The 23,341-nt window shown below is 42.2% G+C and overlaps 1 long non-coding RNA gene across 2 annotated transcripts; it reads left to right on the forward strand.

Annotated features, from left to right (window-relative positions):
* The first annotated feature begins 3,075 nt into the window (after positions 1 to 3,075).
* Positions 3,076 to 22,189, forward strand: LOC112640904 (uncharacterized). Of its 2 annotated transcripts, XR_003124333.3 has the most exons (4): positions 3,076 to 3,587; positions 8,390 to 8,597; positions 10,466 to 10,622; positions 21,298 to 22,189. It is a non-coding gene; the product is annotated as an uncharacterized LOC112640904 (long non-coding RNA). The 2 variants fall into 2 exon arrangements; XR_007411510.1 differs by lacking the exon at positions 10,466 to 10,622 and having other exon boundaries at positions 3,089 to 3,587.
* Positions 22,190 to 23,341: the final 1,152 nt, after the last annotated feature.

A 23,341-nucleotide genomic window follows, 5' to 3' on the forward strand; every position in this document is an offset into this window, starting at 1 on the left:
AGGATGATCCAGTTTAGGGTGGAGCCATCCTGCCTCGCCTGCTGGCTATGAAGATTCTGGAGTCTCCAGACATCCTAAAGCATTGCCACAAACTCAGCATAAGTTTGCAGCCTCCCAGGATGACCATTTCAAAGGCAAATACACATTTGAATAATTAATGCAAGGGAGGTTTTTTTTTTTAAAAAATCACATCTTATAAGCAATAAAACAGGTGCATCTCATACACAAAATTTAGAGTGAAAAAGCCAGAAAAATATGAATATATGAATACTACCCCATGGTGACAGAAATCAGGATAATGGTTACTTCTGGGGAAGTAGTATTGAGTGAGAAAGGGTATGGGGGGAACTTTTGGGGTGCCTAAAATATTCTAGATCTTGAATTAGGTGGGGGTCATGAGCAGGTACACTTATGTGAAATTGCATTGAGCTGGACACTTAAGATTAGGCATTTCACTGTATTTACGCCATGACTTAAATTTTTTTTTAAGTCATACTTTGTGTTTTTCATCCCACTAAGTGGCTATGTGTGTCTCTCTCTCCACTCCCACTGCACTCCTGACATTGAGCCAGACTCCTCCCAGAACAACAGGGGAAGAAGCCCATGGAAGCCATGGAAAATACTGTTGAGACAAAACACTGAGTATGGGCCCTGCAATTGAGGCTGTTCACCTAGTTCACTAGTTTCTAAAACAGTGCCAACTTTCGCATTCAGAACTTTTTTGTAGATTAGATTTTGTGTTTGCAAAAAAGAAGTGAAGATTCTTTGTCAAGCCCCAATTTCAAGATCTTTAAGGGCATGTGTGTGTGTGCATCCATGTGTACCTGTGGCCACACAAACTGGCCTTCCTTTTGTACTCTGGAAGCTTTTCCTAGACGCATATGTTGTCAGCATTTACTAATTAGATCACATGTATGAAAGGATGGGTCTGCACCTTTATCACTTAACTAACCAAAAATCTGAGACCCCAGCATTGGAAGGGCCCTCAGCAGTGCAGGTCATTCAGCGCATCTTCCCACCCTGTCAGAAATCCATTCAGAGGCATCCTGGACTGAGGGCTGTCTTACTACCATGAAGCTTGACGAAGACACCCAGAGAGTTTCTGTCCTGTTGGCCATGGGTCATTTGAGGATGTGGGAGGCTGAAGGGTGGGCCTGGCCGAGAAAAGAGAAGAGCTAGCAAACAGCTTTTATGTGTAATCAATATAGAACAATTCAACAGCAATAAGCATTGCTACATCTCCCCTTGGGCTCTCCACCCTTGTCTTCGAAAGCAAGCCACATTAAGTTTAGAGCAATTCAGTGCTTGGATTGTTGGAAATAGGCATGTCAAAGAAATGCAAAAGTTGCACTGGCATTTTAGGTCCGCTCTGCCCTTCAGCGGCAATGGAGATCTTGCCTCCCATTACATCCGCCCCGTAGCTGCCCTCAGCTGTTGGGAGTCGCTGCCCATGCTTGCTTTCTTTGTAAATAGTTTTTTCAAAGGTTTACTTTTTTGAAAGAATAAATACACATCCTCATCCATAAAGGTTGAAACTCCCCCTTTCCATCTCTCTCTGCCCTTCTTGGAAATGCCTCTCCCCTACGGAGCGCAGCTGAGAAGTGCTCACTTAGGCTCTGCAGAAAAGGATTTCCATGTGACAGAATGGAAAATCTCCAACTACAAAAGTGACCTGAAAATTGCACAAAGCACTTACTAGCTGCTGATGGGTCCCAGGCATGAATAATTATTGATCTGAGGAGCCTGAAAGTTGGGTAATTAATGCTGAGAAGGGAGCAAAAGACACATTTTTCGAAGAAAGTAGATTATTTCTGTGTCTCCAATCTCTTCCGTCACATTTTAAGTACTTGCCACCGTACATTTCTTTTCAAGAGAAAACAACCTAGTTAATATTTATATAGCAAAAGGTAACAACCGATAATGTGCATCAGTTTTAAGCAAATCTCATACTTTGTCCTTGTTACAAAGCCAGCTAGAGGAGTCATTAGAAAATAAAAAGCTAACTAAATCTCTACAGAGAGCTGTCAGAGTTGAAGTATATGTTTAAGTAGAGAAGTCCCTTCCCCCCAAATTATATGTGAAGTATTTGCCCGGAACGCTTCATCACCCTGAAAATATTTAGTGCAATATTCAGTGTCCAAAAGCACCGACAACGTTATCAGTTATTGCTTCTGTATCTGGTGATGAATATAATAAAAAAAATCCAAGCAATCATATGACACAAGACAAAGAGAAAAAACCAGCACTTCCCAGGTACCTACCATGAGGGAGGAATCATGCCAGGATTAGAGGAATATCAACCTCTTAAGACATTGTAAGGATTAAATTAAATAAAGAGCACAAAGAGCACAACACCTAGCACTTAGAAGAAATTTAATAAATTGTAGCTCTTTATATCAGGTTGTACATATATATAGAGACACACACACACACACACACTCATCCACAAATGTGTGTATGTATCTGTGTACATATTTTTTTCTTTTTTAAGGCTATAACATCCCTGCTATTTAAGGGTTCTCAGGCAATATAATAATTAGTATTCAAATGTTACAGGAAAATAGAAGGGAAAAAGCAAAATTCTCCCAAGGCCAGCTACCATGAATATTTGTGGAAAATTTGTCCACACTTTTCTCTTCCTATACACATGTGTACATGCATGTGCACACACATTTATATACGTGGCCTCATACTGCTTATGCATTTTGCAATCTGCCTCTTGAATTCAAGAACATATCCTGATGCCTGCAAGGAAGATATTAGTATTTCATTTCAGGGAGAGTTGAAAAATTCAAGGCTCAGAGAACTGGTACACTGTCCCAAGGTCAGTCATTTTGCTACTAAGGGAGCAGAGCTAAAACCTGAAACTTCATTTATCTAATCCAAACCCATGCTCTTCCCACACAAAGAAGAAACATACAGTTATGCCTCATAATTGCAAATTTCCCTTAAGAAAAATTCAATTGTACACAAATTTACTTCTATAAACCTTTTTAGCGACTTGGTTCCAGTAGACATGAATGGCAAGCCAGTCCTGTTGGGAGTAATTTTAAAAAGAGAGAGTTGGGATTTGGGAATAGAAGGGGAGGTAAAGCAGATGGCAAAGAAAAAGGAGGAGATTTTGCACTGCAGCCTTGGGAAAGATAAGGGGAGATGAAGGGAAATCAGTCCAGCCTTAGAAGTGTACCTCTCTCTGAGGAGGGAGGAGGAAGGCCGGGCAGCAGCAGCCGAGCCTGGGAAAGAAGTGAGCATGTGCAGACATAAACCCTCTAGTCCCAGGGCCATCCTGGTAGGAAAGAGGGCTGAACACCTCCTCAGCAGAGCACCTTGAGGCTCTTCAATCCCTTTCTATTTCCCCAGCCGAGTTCCTCTGACTCCATTGCACAGACAGGAGGGGACGTCAGAAGAGAGCTCCCAGCCACAAAGTGAGAAAGGCGTGGAACACTTGGGTGGAGGATGAGAAGGACGCATACATTTGCTCACAGGCGCACACACATTACCTTTAACGAAGCAAGACAAATCGACAACCGTCCTAGTGAAATGGTGGCGAAGAAAGATCCTGCAAAGTTGCAGTCAAGCTAAATATGGTAAAGGGAAATGCATGTGCCATGAGTTGTTACTAATTTCGGGGGAGATCATTAATTGAGTCTATTTAGTATTTATTTTGATGCTTTCAGTTTCTTAATATAAAAACATCTATAAGAGCTTTTATATGGATATTTCTGATCTTTATCTTCATAATTCTATTAAGGTCTTCAGTTCCTCAAAAGTGAATTCCCTCACCACAGAAGCTTTCCAAATCTGAAGCCCCACGGCTAAGGCGGTTCTCCTAAGCAGGAAAATATTTGTCCACACTACTCATTTGGAATTCAAAATAAGCGCATGAGTGTTTTGAAATTTACTTTTGTACTAACCAAACAATGAAGAAAATGTAAATGAACTTGTATTATAAATAAGCCTGGAGAAGGCACAAATCTGTTCCATCAAAGGCAGTCAATACATATTTATTGAATGAACCTTGTTGCTTAAACTATATTATCCTTAGAGTCTTTGGCAATGACTACTGCTAATTTCAAATGAGCTTCTGCTGTATATTAGAATGAGATGGATCATTCTCATGATCTCTAACTGGTGACTGCCCCCCCCCCCATTAGTTTGCAGAGCTGGCTTCATAGGTGGGCAATCCTGTGCAGCTGCACTGCACTTGGTCTACTTCACTACTGTTACTGTACTGAAATTCCTAATGATTTTATCTTAGGTATTGTGTTTTGTAAGCCCAGTCCAGTGACACTACAAAGCAGGAGCGTGAGTAGAGGTGCGATACCCTTCCACGAACCAAGGTGGTTCTCCCTTCCATGTCACTCCCAAGCAATGCCCCATGAGCACAGAATTCCAGTGGACACATGATGTGTGAGAGTTCAGTGAGATTCAAAGTGAGTAAGTGTGTTAAATCCATAGACCAAGTTGAACCAGAACTTGTTTCAAATGCAGAAAGAAGGCAACGGCATTTTAAGAGCACCCATGACCAACAAACTCTATCATATCCTTTCTTACTTCCCTGAATTAGCCAAATACTTGTGCTGAAAGTGGTGGCATAGAAGGAAAGGGAAGGCTGGCAACCCATAATTCCCTTTCTTTCAATCTTTTCTTACTCACCAGTAAGCCAAAGGTAGAAAATATGAGTAGAATGTACTCACATCACGAAGTGAAAAAAAAAGTGAATTTTGTGCAGGGTTCCCACTGTTCCAATATGAGCAAAATACATATGCATGTCTGAGCTACAAAACACAAATTGAGTAATTTAGTTATTCTGCAAATATGTTAAGTGGTCTTATGTTTGTCTTTAAAATGGGCACTGCACAATATAATGAATAGTAAAATTCATATTCTTTTAATTTTTAATTTTTTCTTTACGTAGAATGACATTAAATAGCAAGTGAAAAAGGACCATGACAACAAACTGAGACAGATTGCACAAAAAAGAAAAAAGGCTTTATGTTTTAGTATCTTTAACGGTGTTTTTTATCCTGCATCTTGAACTGAGCCCCACAGCTTATGTAACCAACTCTTTCTATATTTATCTGACAGTAAAAACATTGTCTTATTACTTCTCACTGGCTCACTGTTCCATTCATTTGACCAGTATTTAGCATTCACTATGTATGAGGAATGTGCCAGGGGTGGGACCATGGTAATGAACAAAATAGGAGGTTCTCTACTCCATTGGACTTCAGTCTATTTTTCTTGCTGTGAATATCTCTGGGCTTTATGCTTTAGTGTTCTCTAATTCAGATGACATTTTTCCTGCTGGGTCTAAATTAGTGAAGTTTAGTTTCCTGTTAATTGCAGTGAGGAAGCTTTCTTATTAATATGTCTGAACTTCTGTGTGAGCAATTTTATCAACTCAGGGTGACTCAGCGGCCACACAGAGTATGGGATCTGGGATGTGAATCCAGTGAGACAGAACAGGCTGGGAGTCCAGGTGCCTGGGTTTCAACATAATCTACCTTTAGGTAGATGTGTGCCTTATTTGCAACCTGTTCTGATGTCTCCATCTGAGAAGTGAGAATGTGCTGATCCCACACTTATTGAGTGTACAGTGACATTGTAACCATTAAGGAGCTGCCTTCTTAGTGGGAAGAGTCCCTGTGTGCTTTCCCAGGGTCCACATTGGCTGTGTCTCACAAAGATGCCGAGAGGCGATGTGGCATCCAAAGGGAGAGCAGTGTGGCTTCCTGACCTTAAGATGTGGGGAGTGGTGCAGGAAGGCAGAGAAGCCTGGAGAGGGAAGGTATGCAGCACCACTGGGGAAATGGCTCTCTGGGGCCAGGCTCTGGCCATTTTTCCACAGCTCAGGGCTTCCCTGGAGAGGATGCAGGCTGGTCCTAACAGTAGTGCCAGCAGCCACCTCTCCAGTCTAAACTGTACTACGTGTGTGCAAAGTCCGATCACATACAGTGATAACTAGGGTTATCCAAGGCCTGTCTGGTCACTGGTCACAGTCCTCCCAAGCTTGGCCTCCCAAGCTTTCCTTTATGTAGGTAGCACTCAGGAAGGGATGAATATGCCACTTGGGGGAGGGCTGTAAATGCAGGGCACTCATCCTCACTCACAGGGAGAATGGGGCTGCAGGAAATAGCGCTCTACTTTGAAATGAGAAGCCAAAGTTCAGGGGTACGGACATAGATTTCCCCCTAATTAGCCTGTGTGTCCTCAGCAAGTCACTGAACTTTCTAGGCCTTGGCTTCCCCATCCCTTACATGAGAATTGAATAGCAGATTGCATCTATCAGCTAAATCTCAAACAGGATGTTTTGCTTTATCTTTTGTCTACCATCTTCTCCAGTCCATTCTTTCGAAAACCATACCCCGGCTCAGAGGTTACAGACCTCATCTCCTTTGTCCTTGATCCCCATTGCCTGGTGTGCTCATGGCACACAGTAGGTTACTCGAGAAATGTCTCCTGGATGAGTGCTTCTTTAAGTGATCTCTGTGAATGAATGTTGCTTCCTATTATCTGTTCCCAGAGAAAAGAGGCAGAAATCTATGGTAACATAATAAGAGGGGGAAAGCATTCTAATAGTTGATGACACAGAATACATTAAAGCAATGCTCAGTCACCATACATTAAGTCTTTTTAATGTAGCTTTTAAACAGCTTTTCTTATTAGCCAAATGAAATACAGTAATCCTTTAACTCTCCTGTGTCAGATTATCAGCTATTTCAAGTAAGTGTTAACATTTCTGTCACTGGCAAAAGTGAATTATGTTTTCCTTCCCAAGCTTGCATCAACATGCCCAACAAGCGGGCTGCACACGCCTCTCTAATGGGACAGTGTGAGGTGCCACTGCTTGGTGATTATGAAGTAGCTCGACATCAGGGGGAGGGGGTACGTCAGCCCCACCCGGCAGCCCAAGCAGGGCCAGGCAGCCTTTGCAAGGAGTGAATGAATGAATTGGGATGTCATCCTGGGTGAATAACGGGGCTCTTCAAACCTCTCTGGCTTTGTTCTGTAAATAGCCTGCACAGAAAATTCTAGATGCTGTTATCTCTTGTGTATTTCTGTGTCAGCGACTCTAACAATACAGGGGAGACCGGTTACTTTATGAGCAAACTCCCGATCTTTAGAAATGTGGAAAATATCCCTCCACCAGGAAAATTTACTTGGGTGACACAAGAGTTCTCATTTTGCAAACCAATTGATCACGGTATATCAGAGAGAGATTAAATTAAGAGAAAAACCGCAATATAAATTCAAATTTCTTAGCAGGTGTTAAATACAAGACAACAAGCCTCAAATGGAATTGTTTATACTAAGCCCTACATCTCTAAATCGAGACTTAATTACAGTTTCGGCTCTACCAGAAATGGAATCTTAAACCAGCAGATCAGGAATCGCCTGATCAGCATTACTTCTGTAAGCTGCTTGATAGGCCCCTGCCATCACCTGGGGGGAAAGCAACCTTGCAAAACCCAACCTGCTTTTTTGCCTGGTACACCTTGCTCCTGCTCCCTTCTCCTGAGAAAAGTCTTTGATTTTGTACAGCTCCTCGGAGCTCCTTCCTGTCTGCTAGACGATGCCATCTGATCTATGATCTATGAACCATTGTAGAGAGCCAGTAAGATCTTTAGAATTTACTTTGTTGAACTTTTTTTTTTTCTTTGTTTTTTAAACATGGGTAAATGTGATCTGGCCCTGGAGCACGTTTCTTGTCTCTCCTCCCACTGAGTCACCCTGGCCCACCTCCCCTAGCCCACCCAGGGAGCTGCAATACACCTGGTCCTTTGCTTCTCATCCTTCTGTTTGGAGAGACCTCCCCCATCTCATCTACCCGGAGGGCTCCCACTTGTCCCCAGAAGCAGCTGAAATGCAACCTCTTCTGTCCTCCCTAGCACTTGGTACCTACCTCTACTAGCACTTCCAAACCTCAATCTATTTGTGTATAATCTTGGGTCCTCCATCAGCTACTGGACTTCTTCAGCTCAGAATTCATACATTATGTTTTAAATTCCAAGTCCTCTGGCATATATTGGAAACCCAATAAAAGTTTGTAGAATCAATTATAACAAGACTAGTCATAGTACCTCCATTATTTACACCTCAACATTGGAAAGTGGGTATCACTACTTTGATTTTAAAAATAGGATACAGGAGAAGAGATTTCAAATAACTTGCCACAGTAATTACCTTGTCATAAAACACCTTCAATTCAAAACCAAACTAAGCATCTGTGACTCCCAAGTCTAAGCTCCTTCCCTGTACAATGCTCTGTCTTCTAACGCTAAGATTTTCTAACAGCTACGTCACTGTAGAAAGTCTTTTCACATGCAAATTCTCACTGAATCCTAGCAACCACATTCTGAAAAGCTGTCTTACCTTCATTTTATAGGGAAACTAAAGCTCAGAGAAGGAACTTTCCTAAAGTCCACAGGAGTATCACATCTACACTCAGGTCCCCTGACTTCCAAATCTGGATTATTACAAAGAAATCCCAGGATGGAATTGTGAAGGGATGTGTCTGCAGCCGGTGAGGAAGCCCAGGCACACAGAATCCTGCAGACCTCCCCAGCCCCTCCGCATCCACAGAGAGCACTCAGGTGAGTGATGAAGCCCCAGTCCCTGCCACACTGAATGGAGACTGCATGGCAGGGCCATTTTCTACCTCTCTCCTGGCCCAGGGCTCCTTCTAGCCTTCCAGGGCACTTCCAGCTCAGCAGATGTCGACATGCACCCCTGCCTCCTCATCGTCCAACTAATTAGTGATGTGGCTCTTTCTACAGCCAAAATAATCAAGCTTAAAGCCAAAAACCTTAGCTTTGTTTCTCTTCCTTCCTCCCTCCTTTTCCTTCCCTCCTCCTTCTCCCTTCTTTCCTCCTTCCTTCCTTTCCTCCCTCCCTCCTTCCCTCCCTCCAACCCTATAGAATGTACTGCTATGTGCCTGGCACTGCTATGTGTTCTCAGGACTCAGAGTTCCCTGCCTCCCTGGAATAGCATAATCCAAAGACTATATGGCCCTATTCTCAGATAAGACATTGAAACTTCTCCCCAGCCCTGAGGATTCTTTCTCACAGCAGCAGGGGTGTGTGTTTCTTCTGCAAAATATTACTTACTGAATGGGTCAGAACTGATACAGGAGCCCAGAAACTAATGTCAATGGTTCTAGAATCCTGAGTTTGGCCCTCCATAATGATGACGAAGAGCAGGAAGGAAACTGAAGCAGGTGATACACAAACGCCACCTCAGATCCACACAGAGATGGCCCTGAGCAGTGGCTGTGCAGGTGAAACTATGTGAAGCCATAAATCCCTGGTTTGCTTTTACTATGGCCCTAAAAATTCTCCAGGTTATAGGCTCAGTTCATACCACTTACTTAAATAATTCAACTAATTTTATCCTTCATTCATTGAACTAAAGTCTTCTCTAGACTCTACCCTGAATTGGACCTATCCCTTCCCTAGGTTGAATCTAAAGAGTCCCTGTGTTTCTCCACCCTTAATTTCTGTTTATGTACTTATAAAAGCTTTGTTGTGACTATGATTTGCTACCACTCCGTGTATCTGGGTCAGGCATGCTCCATCTTGGATAACAGCTCTGCCCTTGACTCACCTCAAATGTGTGGTCCCAATGCTGTAATGCACTCCTGTCTCCTCCTCAGTGCCTTTCTGTTACACCCACTACCTTCCAAGAATTCACAGAGTTAGCATCTCATATTCCTTTGAACTAAATGAATGTATTTCCCTCCTCCAACCAAAGGAACTTACCACTGATCAACCTTAAAGAACACTACTAGTCAATACTATTAGTATTTTTAATACTATTAGTATTACTAATAAAATCATCATTTATGATATCCTCACTATGGGCCAGGCTTTGCAGTAAGTACCTTATGTATATTATCTACTCAGAATAATCCTGGTTGGTAGGCATTATTTTTATTATTTGTATTCCATAAATGAGCCTCAGTAGGGTTGAGTAACTTATCCAAAGTTATGCCAGTTATAATTATGACTGTCTTCACATCTAAGTCCTTGCAGCTCACAGCACATGCTGTTTGCTGCTTCCTTCTAGCTTAACCTCCAATTTACTATCCTGGAGCACTGGATAGTAGTCAAAATACAATGCTTATTAGTAGCAAGCATCAGTCATTAGCTCCAATTTTATGGAAGTTGCCACCTTCCAGATTCTAAGTCTTTGTAACTTTGCAGCATACCTTCCTAAGAAAGGGAAAGATCAGTGTTCAGAATTTTTGCTCTAATCAAGTAAAACCATGCTTGTGTTTTTCAAAACTTAAAAGAAAAATCATTATCTGTATTAGATGAAAAAAATCCAGCTGCATTGAAGGTGCATTTTGCCTTAGAAAGAGAGGGATACCACAGAAAGAGAGAATATGTGGGTCCATTTCCCCACTCACCACCAAGAAGTCCTGTGATCTTGATCTTTCTGACCTCAATTTCCTCTCGTTTAGGAAAGGGAAATGATCACCCATCTTCCAGAATACTCTTGAGGGCTGAGTAAGACCATGCTTGGGAAGGCACTGGGCACAGGCCTGGAGTGTAGCAGATGCTCATATTGGTCGTGTCCAAATCTGAACTTCCTGAATTCCCTGGGATATATGCGTACAGGTGAGATCTGAAATCAGATCCTCCTCTCTTTACACAACCTGTATATAGCCTCTTGAGGTAACAGAACTTCACATTCATCGGGCTTTTTTCATCACCGTGTACGTGTGCATCGCAGGGTGTGTGGTGAAGAAATTCTCTTTCCCATCCTTATCCTTTGGGTCATCTCCTTCCATTAACCTCCATTTGAAAATACTGGAAGCTAAATGTGAATGGAAAATACAAAGTTCGCCAAACTAGAAGTCGGGTCAGTGTTTGGGAACCAAAATCTTGCTTTATTGATACCTACAGAAAATTCCTGGGATATTCACAGCAGTTCTCCAGTGCTTGCTACATCACACAAATGCCTGTGACCCTCTGACCTTTTGATCAATTGCTCGTCTATCATCTAACATCTTCTGCTAAGCGAAGAGCAGGGTATCCCTAAGAGTAGTTATTAATTATTAAGATGTATTAATAATACATTGCATTACCCTTTCACTGGAGTGCTGGCTTTTGGATATAGTCAAGTTTTATAAATTGTTGTCAGTTTGAATAGAGTGATTTGAATAGGCATGGCATTTCTCAAATCATTGCAATCTGGATCAGTTTATCCCATCAGTTTATCATATAGCCTCTGGTCAACTGCCTAGGGAAGAGAAATGCCCATGGTGGAGATGTGGTATTTTTGTTTATTCTAATTCTATTCTATATTTGTTTCTGGAAACAGCACCCATATCTTGCTGGCAGAGCTACCTGAGCTCAGCCTAAGTGGATCAATTAAGTAAGCTGATTCTTCTTGGGGGGAGGGGGCATGTGATCAAGGCCTAGCTAATCAGAGTGTGGCCTCCCCACCCCCTTCAGGTATGGGCATGTGACCCAATTTGAGCCGATCAAAACTACTGACCCCAAGACTTTTCCTCCTGGGATCCTCCCCTCATCTGAATGTGTGGGGTGGGGGTTTGGGAGTAAGAGGGATAATATTAGGTGGAACACAGTTTATGTGGATCCAGGTTAGCAGGGTCAGCAGGGAGGCACATTTGCCTTATTAGGAACAAGACCCTTGGTCCTTAAACACATGAAGAATTATTTCTGTAAAGATCTTTGTTCCATTTATGAAGGATGTTAATTTGTACTAGGCACTGTGCTAAGCCCTTCGTATGATCATCTCACTCAATTCTCACAATAACTCCAGGAGGTAAACTGTAATATTATCCACATTTTGCACATTGAGCAACTTGCCCAAAGTCATACAGATAAGAAGTGGGTCAGGATTTGAACTTTGTTATGTCCTCCTCTAGCTCCCAGCTCCTACCTTCCACAAATTGGTTATTCATCAATCTGATGGACAATTTACAAAGGATTCCTAAATTTCCCATGATGCAGATTTATTAAATCAAGTTTATGTTAGATAAGAAGGGAAAAAATAAGTTGCATTTTTCTCCTGATAATTGAAATATTTTGATTGTTGTGCTTTCACAATAGGTGTTGTGAAGAGAAAGATATACAGATTAAGGCCTGTACTCTTTCTACCACAATGCTTCCATGCTTATGTGGGACGTAAGCTGTGAAGACTACTACATCGTCAAAGGAAAACTAGTGTTATGGTTGCACTTTCCTTCATTGATTAAGAACAAAACAAAACAACAACAACGAAAACAAAACCCTTCAGAATTAGAAAGGTCATTAGAAATTACATTGAGATGTGCCTTTGAATTTAGAGAAATAGAATTGTAAAAAAAAAAAGTAATGGATAATGTCTCATGACATGAGTGGACCTATAAAATATGCATTTCTCTTCTCTCCATCCTGCCTCAACTCATTTGGTATTTCAGTTTGTATAATAGTTAAAACTCCTGGCAGAACAGAGGCAGTAATTGCAAACAGCTGTAAAGTATTACTCATCTTGCTGATCAAAATGACTTCCTGCTAAATAAACCATGAAAAAAGCTTTTCCTCCCACAGAGAAGTGAAGTGTAAATGATATATAGACTCCACCATGAAGAGATCAACAGATTGCATTTTCCTATAACTATGGTTTTATATAGCTACAGTCACTTTCAAAAATGGCTTAGAAACTCAGCTGTGTTCAGGAAAAAGAAATTGGGTAATAGTATTAGCATGGCAGTAAGAATCCTGAGAAGCACTCGAAGCTTCCAAACCTTTAGGAAAGCTGGCTTGCTTCTTTTAGGCTTTCTAACTTGATGAAAGCAACGTGCAACGTGGTTCTACATATGCTTATTTTGGACAAAGACATCCCACTTTGTCTATCTTTTCCTTCTGAGACATTGCATCTAAGGAAAATTAGCTAGACGTCCATGTCTTGGTCTTCTTATCATGGTTTTGAGGAACCATGGCGATAGCATTGGTGATGTTGTTACTACTATAAGAGCCTCCCAAGCAGTGTGAAAACTGCATGTGATGTGAAAACAGTCTGGTGTTGGAGTCACCGAGCTGACCTCTGATGTCACTCCAGCTGTTGGCCCAAACTACACTGCATGCTCTTTGTGGTTCTCTCAAATGAGGGGATTTGCTAGGCTCTAGTCACTCAATTATAAGCTAAAACTGTCTCCTCCACGCTCAGACATATCTGTCCCCCACCTATCTTCTTTGCCCAAATCAACACTCATATAAAATTGCTTCTAAACCTGTTTCCAGTTGGACTCTTCAAACCTACCCAGGTCTGCGCTCTTAAACACATCTCACACCCATCCTCACTGATTCAACTCCATCCTGAGAGTGTTTGCTCTACACTCTGTTCTCCGCAGTTGTTAGCTCCACCCCATTTGACTCAGTACTCTAGCCTCAGGCCTTTCTATACTATGACCTATTGGGGGCACTGAATTTTTATTCAGCCTTGATACTTTTTTGGGCAATTTGTGAAGTGGTTTGCATATGGAATGTTTTACCATTGTGCTGCCTCAGAGTTAGGAAACCCAACATAATACCATTCATGCCCAAATCTGCTCCTCCTTTCAAATGCACTGTCTGACATGACACCACTGTCTCCCCAGTAGCATAGGGAGAAGATGGGCACAATAACCGTATAGGTGTTGAATAAGTATTTGTTGAATAAGTGAATAATGCATTTTCAAACAGTACCCCCTTGCAACTGGGCTGACCATTACACAGGTGTAAGTTTCAATCTCTAAAAAGAGAGTGACTAAGATTTTATCCCCAGATTGTAAACATCCCTCAAGGCAGACTCAGGATATTTATTACAGAATTACTGAACTTGTGGACTCGGCATATATAATATTGGGAATATCGGATGCCTTGTGTGTAAGACTTCAGCCAGCAGGAATGTGACACCTCATCAACTCTGAAGGGCTGCGGATAATAATGCAATGGATAATACTGTCTCTATTTTACTGATAAGAAACTGGAGCTCCAAGAACTTCAGGCCATACTGTAGGCTGTGGCAGAGCTGGAACTGAAACCCAGCTGTGTTCGTGGGGCTTCAAGCTCGGTGTCCGTTCTCCTGGAAACAATGGCTCAGCTCAGAGATGACTTCTGTCAAGCCCAGAGCTAGGGTGACAGAGAACCACAGCAATGCCAATGCCTCCACAACAAGAAGTAGAAGAGGCCAAATGTCACCATTTGCTCAAAGCCTCTAGGGAGTTGTAAGAGAACAAACACTCCTGTTGCCCTGAAGACTTCTGTCTCCTGAGTGTCTGAGTTCTTCCCCATGCAGAACAATGCTCTAACACAAGTGTCCCATGACCTAATTCAGTTCTGACACCATCTACCTGGAGTTCCAGTCAGACCCTGCAGGTTAAGGGCTCACTCCCACAAGACGGCCTCACTTCAGATGCTGTTTGCAAGTCCCAGGTTGCCACCTGTGCCTCTGAGCAACTGGCTGTAGACCAAGGTTTCCAACATCAGCGATTAAAGGGGTACCCATGGACAGCTCCACAGCCTTTCCCAGATGGTTAAGAAAATTAGGACAAAAGAACATGAAGAAAAAGAAAGAAGGGGCTGCCCACAGAGCTCTTCATAACTTCTTCCTTCTGACTATTCTTTGCTACTTCTTTTGAAAGGTTTTAAAGATGAAATTTCCTGTTTTGAAACTGCTTTTTTTTTCTTTTGGACTTCCTTCCAAATAATAAGTTTTGACAGAGAATAAAGCATTTTCTCTTTCCCAAGCACCTGCACACCGATCCTGCAGAGAGTAGACAGTGATGGACACTTTTGTTTTAAGCCTCTGTCCTATGTGTATTTTACAGACCTTTAAAAGCCTTACTGACCTACCTAGTCTTTTTATTTTGACCAACTTCACATTCAAAAGGATGGAAAGTGGCTTGTAATAAATTCAGAGATATCAGATATTCTATTAACATGGAAAAAAGACACATGTAGTAAAGAGAGCCAGTAACTCAGAAACTACTACTACTACTACTACTACTACTACTACTACTACTACTCAGCTACTTTTCTATTTGCTCCATACTCTAGAGAAATTCTTATATATGTTTACAAAGGGACGTGACTACACCCTGGAGAAATGCTTACACATGTGTACAAAAGAACATGTAAAAAGATCTTCATAATGCCATTGTTTGGGGGAAAATCAGAAATATCTAAATGTTGCTTATTGAGAAAAAAAATAAAATATGGTAAATTCATATGAAGGATTACTACATGGCATCTGAAAGGAATGAACTAGATAAATAGGCATCAATGTGAGTAGGTCTCAAAAATATTACATGCAAAAAGCATAACTATGTACAGCATATCCTTTATATGAGAGTTTAAACCACACAAAAATACATTATAAATGCATACACTTGTGCGCAAAAGAATAGACAATAAACTCCAAAATACACAACAAATTCGTCTTAGTGTTTGGTCCTGGGGGACACTGAAGGAGGGTGGGCCTGAGGTGCTGAGAGGGGATAATGCTTTGTTTCTTTAAAAGGAATTACCCAAAACAAAGACCATAAAATACTTACAGGTGTTAATTGTGAGAATTGAGGATATAGGTGCTTATACTCTTCTCTGCATGTTTATTTTGTAAAGGAAAAGCAGAGATACATTTGTCAAAATCTAAAGATGTGAGCAGTTGAGAAGAAGGAAACCTCCTTCAGAGCATCTGTGCCTCCCAGCAGCCAAACAATGGATGGAGGAAATGCAAGGGGTTAAACAGCTCCCAGTGCCCACCATGTCACCAGAGGGACAGACTTTCCCATGTGGGGAAACATTTGCCACAAGGATCTTAAATGACATATGTACCAGGTCTTTGCCAGCAACACTACGTAAAGTGCAAAGGTGTTCTCCTTGTGCTATAGGTATCTTGAATTAGCTCTCAGCATGTAAGCTGGACACACTGTAAAATTCTAATTCTGTACAGACAATTCAACCTAAGGGGTTAGAGTGATGTCATACAAACAGGTGGCTTTTTTCTGCTCTGGCTTAATATCAATCTGGAAGAATCTGGAGGAGCAAATGCCTCATATATCCTCAGTTCTCAGCCACTTGCCTTCACATGTAGATGGCACTGCATGTGGGACAGCCTCCCAAAGGAAAACTCCGAATTACACACAGTTCCCACACCAGAAAGCACATCCTAATTAGTCCCAGCGAGTGAGGATAGTCTCAGAAAGTCAATCACACGCACATACGTAGTTGTACGGGTATAAATCATTCACAAGCAATAATTCAAATGTTAGTAATATTAAACTATTTGTGACATTCCTTTCCTCTGATTGTGACAAAAAAAATTTTTTTTTGATGCCATGGTTGAAACACCTGTCTTCAGACCAAGCTCTTCACTGTCTGTTGCTATCAGCAAGCTTTTGAGGGGGCTTCATGTGGGCAATCCTAGAGCATGGGTAGGGCAAAAGGTTGCTATCACCCTCCCTTCCTCTGTCAAAGGAGGAAAAACATGCCTGAGAAAAGACACCACAGCTGCCATGCCCAGCTATGAGGCTGGCCTTGCTCCCATGCTCGGGAGGTGGTTTTAAGATGGTGATGGTCAAGGAGAAAGAATGCCCAGCTAGTGGTGAAGAGAGCTGGCCCCAGCTGCAGCCCACCTCTGACTTTCTGGATAATTCCAGACCAGTCACCCTAGTGACCACTGTGTCCAACCTTTTTTTAAGATTTTTTTAAAATGTATTGATTCTAGAGAGAGAGAGCCCTCAAGCAGAGAGAGTGGCAGGCAGAGGGAGAGGGAAAGCAGAACCTTGCTAAGCAGGAGCCCAACGCGGAGCTCTATCTCAGGACCCTGGGATCATGACCTGAACCAAAGGCAGACACTTAACTGACTGAGCCACCCAGACACCCTGTGTCCTTCTTTGTAAACTGTGAGGATCAAACCAGACAGCAGCCTCTAGAGTTCCTCCTAGCTCTCCTGCCCCACATGCCAGGAAACCTGGGATGGACCCCAATTTGTGGGTCCCAGTGCAAAATGAAAACGGGAGGCTCCTTGTTCCAAAGTCATTAAGAATTTTGAGGCACGACAGCCCTTGCAGGACCCTTCTGTTGTCAGGGTGCTCTGTGACTACACTGGTCCCAAGTCCACGAGGCCAGCCCAGGGGGCAGCTTCCCATCATGGAACTGATCTGTTGCTCAGGGAAAAGAGATGAAGCTGGAGGCAGCCTGAGACAAGACGGAGGGCAAGAAATAGGAGCCCCACATGCTGTGCTGTGAAGGAGAAGACAGGCCTGCAGAGGGGCTCAGCACAACGACGCTCCTCTCTGGGGTCCCCCTCTGCAGTTCTTGGCCCTGGAAGAACTGGCCCAGATTTCAGATCCTCCTAAACCTTGCCCTGAAACCCAGGCAAAGTCCCAGAGTGTCAGGCTGCACAAAAGCTTGTTTGGGGAAAGGCAGAAGGCAACCCTGCTGGAGAGGGTCCAGAAGCCCGGAGGTGCCTGTGGCTCCCCACTGGGGACCCCACGGCCACTAGGGGTCAGCATGACAGATCTCCACTCAGGCCCCATCTGCCACCAAGAGCGCTCCCATCACAAGCATCCGCCTGGGTAACTTTGCCATACGTGGCCGGATGTTGTCAGCAGCCTAGTCAAACCCACACTCAGTGTTTTCTCCTAATGAGGCCTTTGGTGTCAGATGACATCGAGGAACGAGCGTGGTGAAGAAATACCTCTGGTGAACCACTTTCCAATTATGGAGAATGCAGCTCTCAGATCACTTCCATTACAAGGCTTCAGGAGATGAGGGTGGCTTTGAGGGAGGGGGGTACAGGGCTGAAAGCTGGAGGACCACTGTGTGGCACAGTAAGTCATTTGTCCTGCCGTGTTTCTGTGTCCCCACTGAAAAATGGCAATCAAACACCTGAGATGCCATGGCCATTAACAGTGAGATAATGGATAAAACAGACATTTAAAAAGAAAACCAATATATAACCTGGGTTTCTTAAGACACCAGAAGTTTCATGGAGACAATAGAGTAGGTCATGATGAATACTGATAATAATCTTTGGAGTTTGCCACCAAGGGAGAAACTGCTAAAATTCCAAACCTCCCCTCCCCAACAAGTCCCTTGTGAGGTTCTACCTTAATCTGTAGAATCTAGAAAGGGAAATGCACACAAATTAGCCAAGTCACATCAAAATTTGGAGAAGAAAAAAAAAAGAAAAGAGGTTTAAGAGATTTACCCCACCAATGTCTTAGTAATTTTCGTGCTCATTATCAGTAAGCTGTGTTTTTCTTGTGAAAGAACTACTTGGGCGTGCAGTGACTTGAGATAATTAAGAATGCATTTACATTTTATGGAGCCACTAATGCCCTCAGCATTCAAGGATTTTGCATTAGTTGCTCATGGTACTTTCCCCCAATCAGTGAATATTAAAATATTTAACCTGTGGTCCAACAGCAACCTCTGAAGACACTAGGACTTGATTCAGCAATGTTAAGTCAAAAGGGGGTTTGTCAACAGAGAGAAATCATAGCTACCCTCCAAATACCACTTCCATGAGAGGTCTTTTTCTTTTCTTTTTTTTTCTTCTTTTTTTTCTCACAGTTTTAATTGCTTGAAGGATCTCATTAAAATTTCCCAGTTAGGACTGGAATTGGAAGGGCCACAGAGTTATTTAGGAAAAGATGGTTTTCAACACACTTTCCAAATGACAACCCAAAGAAAGGGAGATTGAAAACGGCTCTCTGAAAAATGAGGATAAGACAGTGGGAATTTGACCAGCTGATTTGCCAAAGTGCCTCGTAATTCTGACCTTTATATAATGTCAAAGCTTAGAATATGTGATTGCTCAGTTTCCTGGTCCTCCGAAGTCACCTGGAGAACAGAGACTCAGACTCCCTTTAGCGTCATGGAGTTGCACCCAGAGCTCACCTGGAAAGAGAAGAGTCCTGCCACAGGTAGCTCCTAAATGTTGTGTCTTCCAATGGCAGCAGATGGATCCCCCTTTGCAAATCTAGCCAGCCATCCTGCAAACTGACATATGACCTGGGGAATGAGATGGGCTGAATTGTAAGCATGTGTTGCATTACTATCCCCTCTTATTTGGGCAAGTGCACATAAATAATTGAGCAAAATAAATTGCAGCCCAAAGCAGTCCACACAACATCAGGCAGTCAAAACCATCTGGGACTAGATCTGTGAAGAAGGGAGTATAAAAACAGGGTATTTAGGAGTCTGATCTGTCTGAGGTTCTAATTTTCAAAGTCAGAAGAGACGAGTCCCCTAGGAGACTGGACCCTGCTTAGAAAGACATCTGAACTAGGCAATAAAATAATATGAAAATACCAAAAAATAAAAATAAGGAAGAGAAATAGATATGTAACTTCATCACGGGACTCCTGTGGTATCTCGCAACACCATGCTTCATGAACCCCAAAGAAAGCAAAAAATCCAGCTAGTGTTATAAATCCCGGTCAGCTGAATTATTTCACATGTTGCAGCCTGACTTAAGTTATTCATCGCAGAGGCTAGCAGCTCCCCGATGCATCCTTCCATGTCACTGGACAGGGTAAAAATAATAAATTGGCCATTGTGAGACACTCTGAGTTTCGTGGGGTTGAGCAGAGCATATTTTATATTCTTCTCTTGGAACTGCCTCTTGTTGGTAGTAAATGGTTGCTAGCGCTGCTGTTTCTCAATAGACAAGTCCAAGAAGTAAAGATAATTCAATTTTCATTCACTCTTAGGTCTCCTGCTACCCATGTTCTTCCTTGACACTGACAAGGCTGTACCTGTCTTCCCAGCCTGAGGCCTGAAGTAGCACTTGTATGTTTGCCCCTTGCCAGAAAATTCCATGAGCCACTCTGAAGAGTCTCTTACCCAGTGCATCTAGTGAGCACAAACTGTCTAGTGGTCTTTTTAGTTGGTTCTTCGTCCTTAGCTCATTTCCTCCCAAGAACAAAGATATTAAGGTGTTGATTCAGCAGCAGTTTCATTTGTCTTGAAAAACAATCTAGTTTGGTTTCAATCTCTAAAGGTTTCCATTACAATGGGAAATATAACAATGGTCACCCCCACTGTTAGATCACTACTCTCAGACCATCAGACTGTCAGGGTGGCAAGCGCAATTCCTATAACCTCTTTGGAAGAGCAAGAGAACAAGGATCACTAAGATGTCCCTACCTTTTTGAACCAATAACAACATCTATTCATTCTTCTAGAAATATTCAACAGTAAAAAGCATGTGGGGTACAGATGCATGTTTCTTCCCATGGAAACAATAAAATGAAATTGATTAAACAAATTTTGGTATAGCTGGCTATGTAGAAACATGAAACAATGTGCCCCCTATGATGTTAAAAGGTAAAAGCTTAGTGAATATATTCTGTGACTGTACCTGTGAGTGAAAACATAGATCTATGTAGGGACAAAGATGATAAATGTGCAAAAAATGGGTGTTAGGGCAATGGGATTATGCATAGTTTTCCTGCATTCAAACTTGTCCTCAATATAGCTTTTATATTCCTCCTCCCAAAAAAGTATCTTAAAGATACCCAATATGCCTCTACTGATGTTTGACATTTCTCCTGAAACTGGGTCTGGATGACATAATCTGCTCCAATTTTTGGAATAAGGTAGGTGAGGAAAGCTACCTTTTTCATTGTCTTTAAATGGTGAGGCATTTAATTGCACGGTTGGCTTCTTTGTTGTGAAGGTATTGCATTCAAGCATTTTCACAATCCTTCACGTGATTTACAGAAGCTGAGAGGTGTGCTTTGGTATTTCCATGGTCTTACTCCTCCACCATCATGGGATTCTTAATTAAGTAAGTTTTTTAAAGAGACTTCATTCTCCCTTTTCAAAGGTAGATTGCAGAGGTAAGAGCTGGGGCTGTGGCAAACTGCCAGTCAAGAATTCAAGCCACAACATACTACAAACCATTCAGATAAGATTCCACCTATCAAGGGCTGTCATTGGACAACATAAAATGTAAACCACATGCCCCAAAATAGCAAATATTGTGGGTGGCCGTGGCACCGGTAGTCAGAAAGATGAATAAATGCAATTAAGAAACTAGGCAAAGAAGTAAACATGCCATGTAGCTTACAAAAGGCCAGCCACATTGTGTTTATTTTAATATTGTTTAACAGTAACACCTAATAAAGAGAGCATCATGATTGTGTGAACTAAATTTTCAGTCATAATGAATGCTACAAACTTAACCTCCCAAGTTTAAATAGGCTACAACGTCTTGGGAAAAATGCAAGAAAAATTATTTGATAAAGGTGACGGTTTTTCACACCTGAAAATAATGTTTTTCTTCCAGCCTATCTTGATCAACAGTCGGCAGCAACACATTGCAGATATAATCTCAAGACCTTGTGGCATGTACTTGTCACTACATGCATAACTTACTATGGACAGAGGATCACGGAGATTTTGAACATAATTTCCCACACGACAGGAGATTAAATAGACCACATTGGAAGAAGGCAAGAAGAAGCTAGGTCTCTGGAGTACCAAAAAGTAAACTTCAGCCAGTTCTGGAAGCATATAAACAGCAGGAAATATACTTGCCGATGGGCTACTTTCTCAAGAGTTCCTGCTTTCTAGAACTCTGGGGAAAGAATGAGTTAGTGGGTAAGAATGTAAGAGGAAAAAGGACCTTCCCTGGAAAGATTTGGAGTGGAAGAAAATCCGTGTCTCCTCATTTATGTATGACTTTCTCCTCTCCCTTTGTGATGCCCCTTTCTTGAAGAATCCGCTCCCCCAGGTTCACTCCATCAGAACCTACTCCTGAGACTGCATTCCTGGCACCTATAGTGAGGTGTTAAGTCAATGCCCTACCTTTCAGTATGTATGTAAATATCAAGCTTTCTTTCTATGTTTTTTTTTTTTTTTCCAGTGAAGAATTACTGGCTATCAACAAATAAATAAGAGAAGGCATTAGGGTCCAAAAGCACTTTTTAGGTCTCCCAGAAACCATTCTACCCAGCATCCTACAGTACCATCTTGGACCTGCTGTGCCTAGTTTCCTTACTTGTGAAAACAAAAGAACAGTAGAACCTAACTCACGTGACTCTTGCAAAGATGATAGGAGTTCACCCTTAGAAAGCCTGACACGTTGTAAGTGCTTCGTATGTATTTATTATTATTACCATTATTAGTATATGACATAAAAGCCTTTCTGAAACAAATAAATCACATGAAATCATCAACAGTCATCATCATGAATGAAAGCATGTATGGAGCTGGTTTACGATGCGGTGTGGCATCGTGGTTAAGAACACAGGTTTTCAAAGTCGACCACCTGTGCCCAAAACCTGGTGTTGCCACATGGCCTTATATGACATGGGCCTCAGATTTCTAAGCTGAAAAGGGGGAAACAATGTCTATTACACAGAATTGCTGTGAAGATTAAACCACCTAAGAACTGTAAGACACTGAACAGTGCCTGATATAAAATAAACACCCAATAAATGAGAGCGGGGGGAAAAAGAGTGCTCTTCAACCGAGATTTATCTTCAGAAATTGTTTTGTTCAGAAACTGACTGACTGTTTGGAAATATTACTGTTGGAGCTGGAAGGCTACAAATAACCCCTGAGATGTGAGCCAGTGAAGAAATAGGTATCAGAGTCATCCGGTCATAGCTGTGGGAGTCGAATGGACTTCCCAACACCACAACCTTGAATGAGGCACACTCGCCCTACAGTCCTTGACCAAGCAGTACTGCAGGCCACCTCAAAGATGGGAATGAAAACCAAAACTGGCTGAGTTTCACCAGCTCCACTACTTCTTCCAAACACAGTCTTCAGATAAGTCTCTTCTCTTCCCAAGGGGAAGGAAGACTGGGTGAATTTGTGGTATAAGGCTGGAAACTTTTCTTCCTTATTTTTTCTTCATGAAGTGAGGAGTAGAAATGCCGTGCCCTCTATGGGCACTTGCAGATTATAAAAGCTTCCCCCAACATTTGGCCTTAACTAATACATTCATATGTTTCTAGAGCCACATGGTCTATATGGAGAAACTAAGTGAGGCTGCCCTCCAGAGTACACTGATAAACATCACTGCTAAGTATAAATATTTTATTTTTTTGTGACAGTTTGTCTTCAAGACGACCAGCTACAATTCCTCCTCTCTCCCATATATGCCATTCCTCCATCTAGAGTTGGAGCTTTTCCTCCACCCTACTGAATCTGGGCTAGCGTGTGACTGCTTTGATGGGTAGGATACATCAGAAGCAGTGCTGCTTGGACTCCCAGGCTAGGGTGTAAGATACCTTGCAACTTCTGCCTGGTTCTCTGGGAATGCTTGTTCTGGAAGAAGCCAGCTTTCATGAAAGTAAGAATCAAATTGCCCTGAAACCTCT

Source organism: Canis lupus, chromosome 6, assembly GCF_003254725.2.
Source record: "Canis lupus dingo isolate Sandy chromosome 6, ASM325472v2, whole genome shotgun sequence".
NCBI classification, from domain to species: Eukaryota; Metazoa; Chordata; class Mammalia; order Carnivora; family Canidae; genus Canis; species Canis lupus.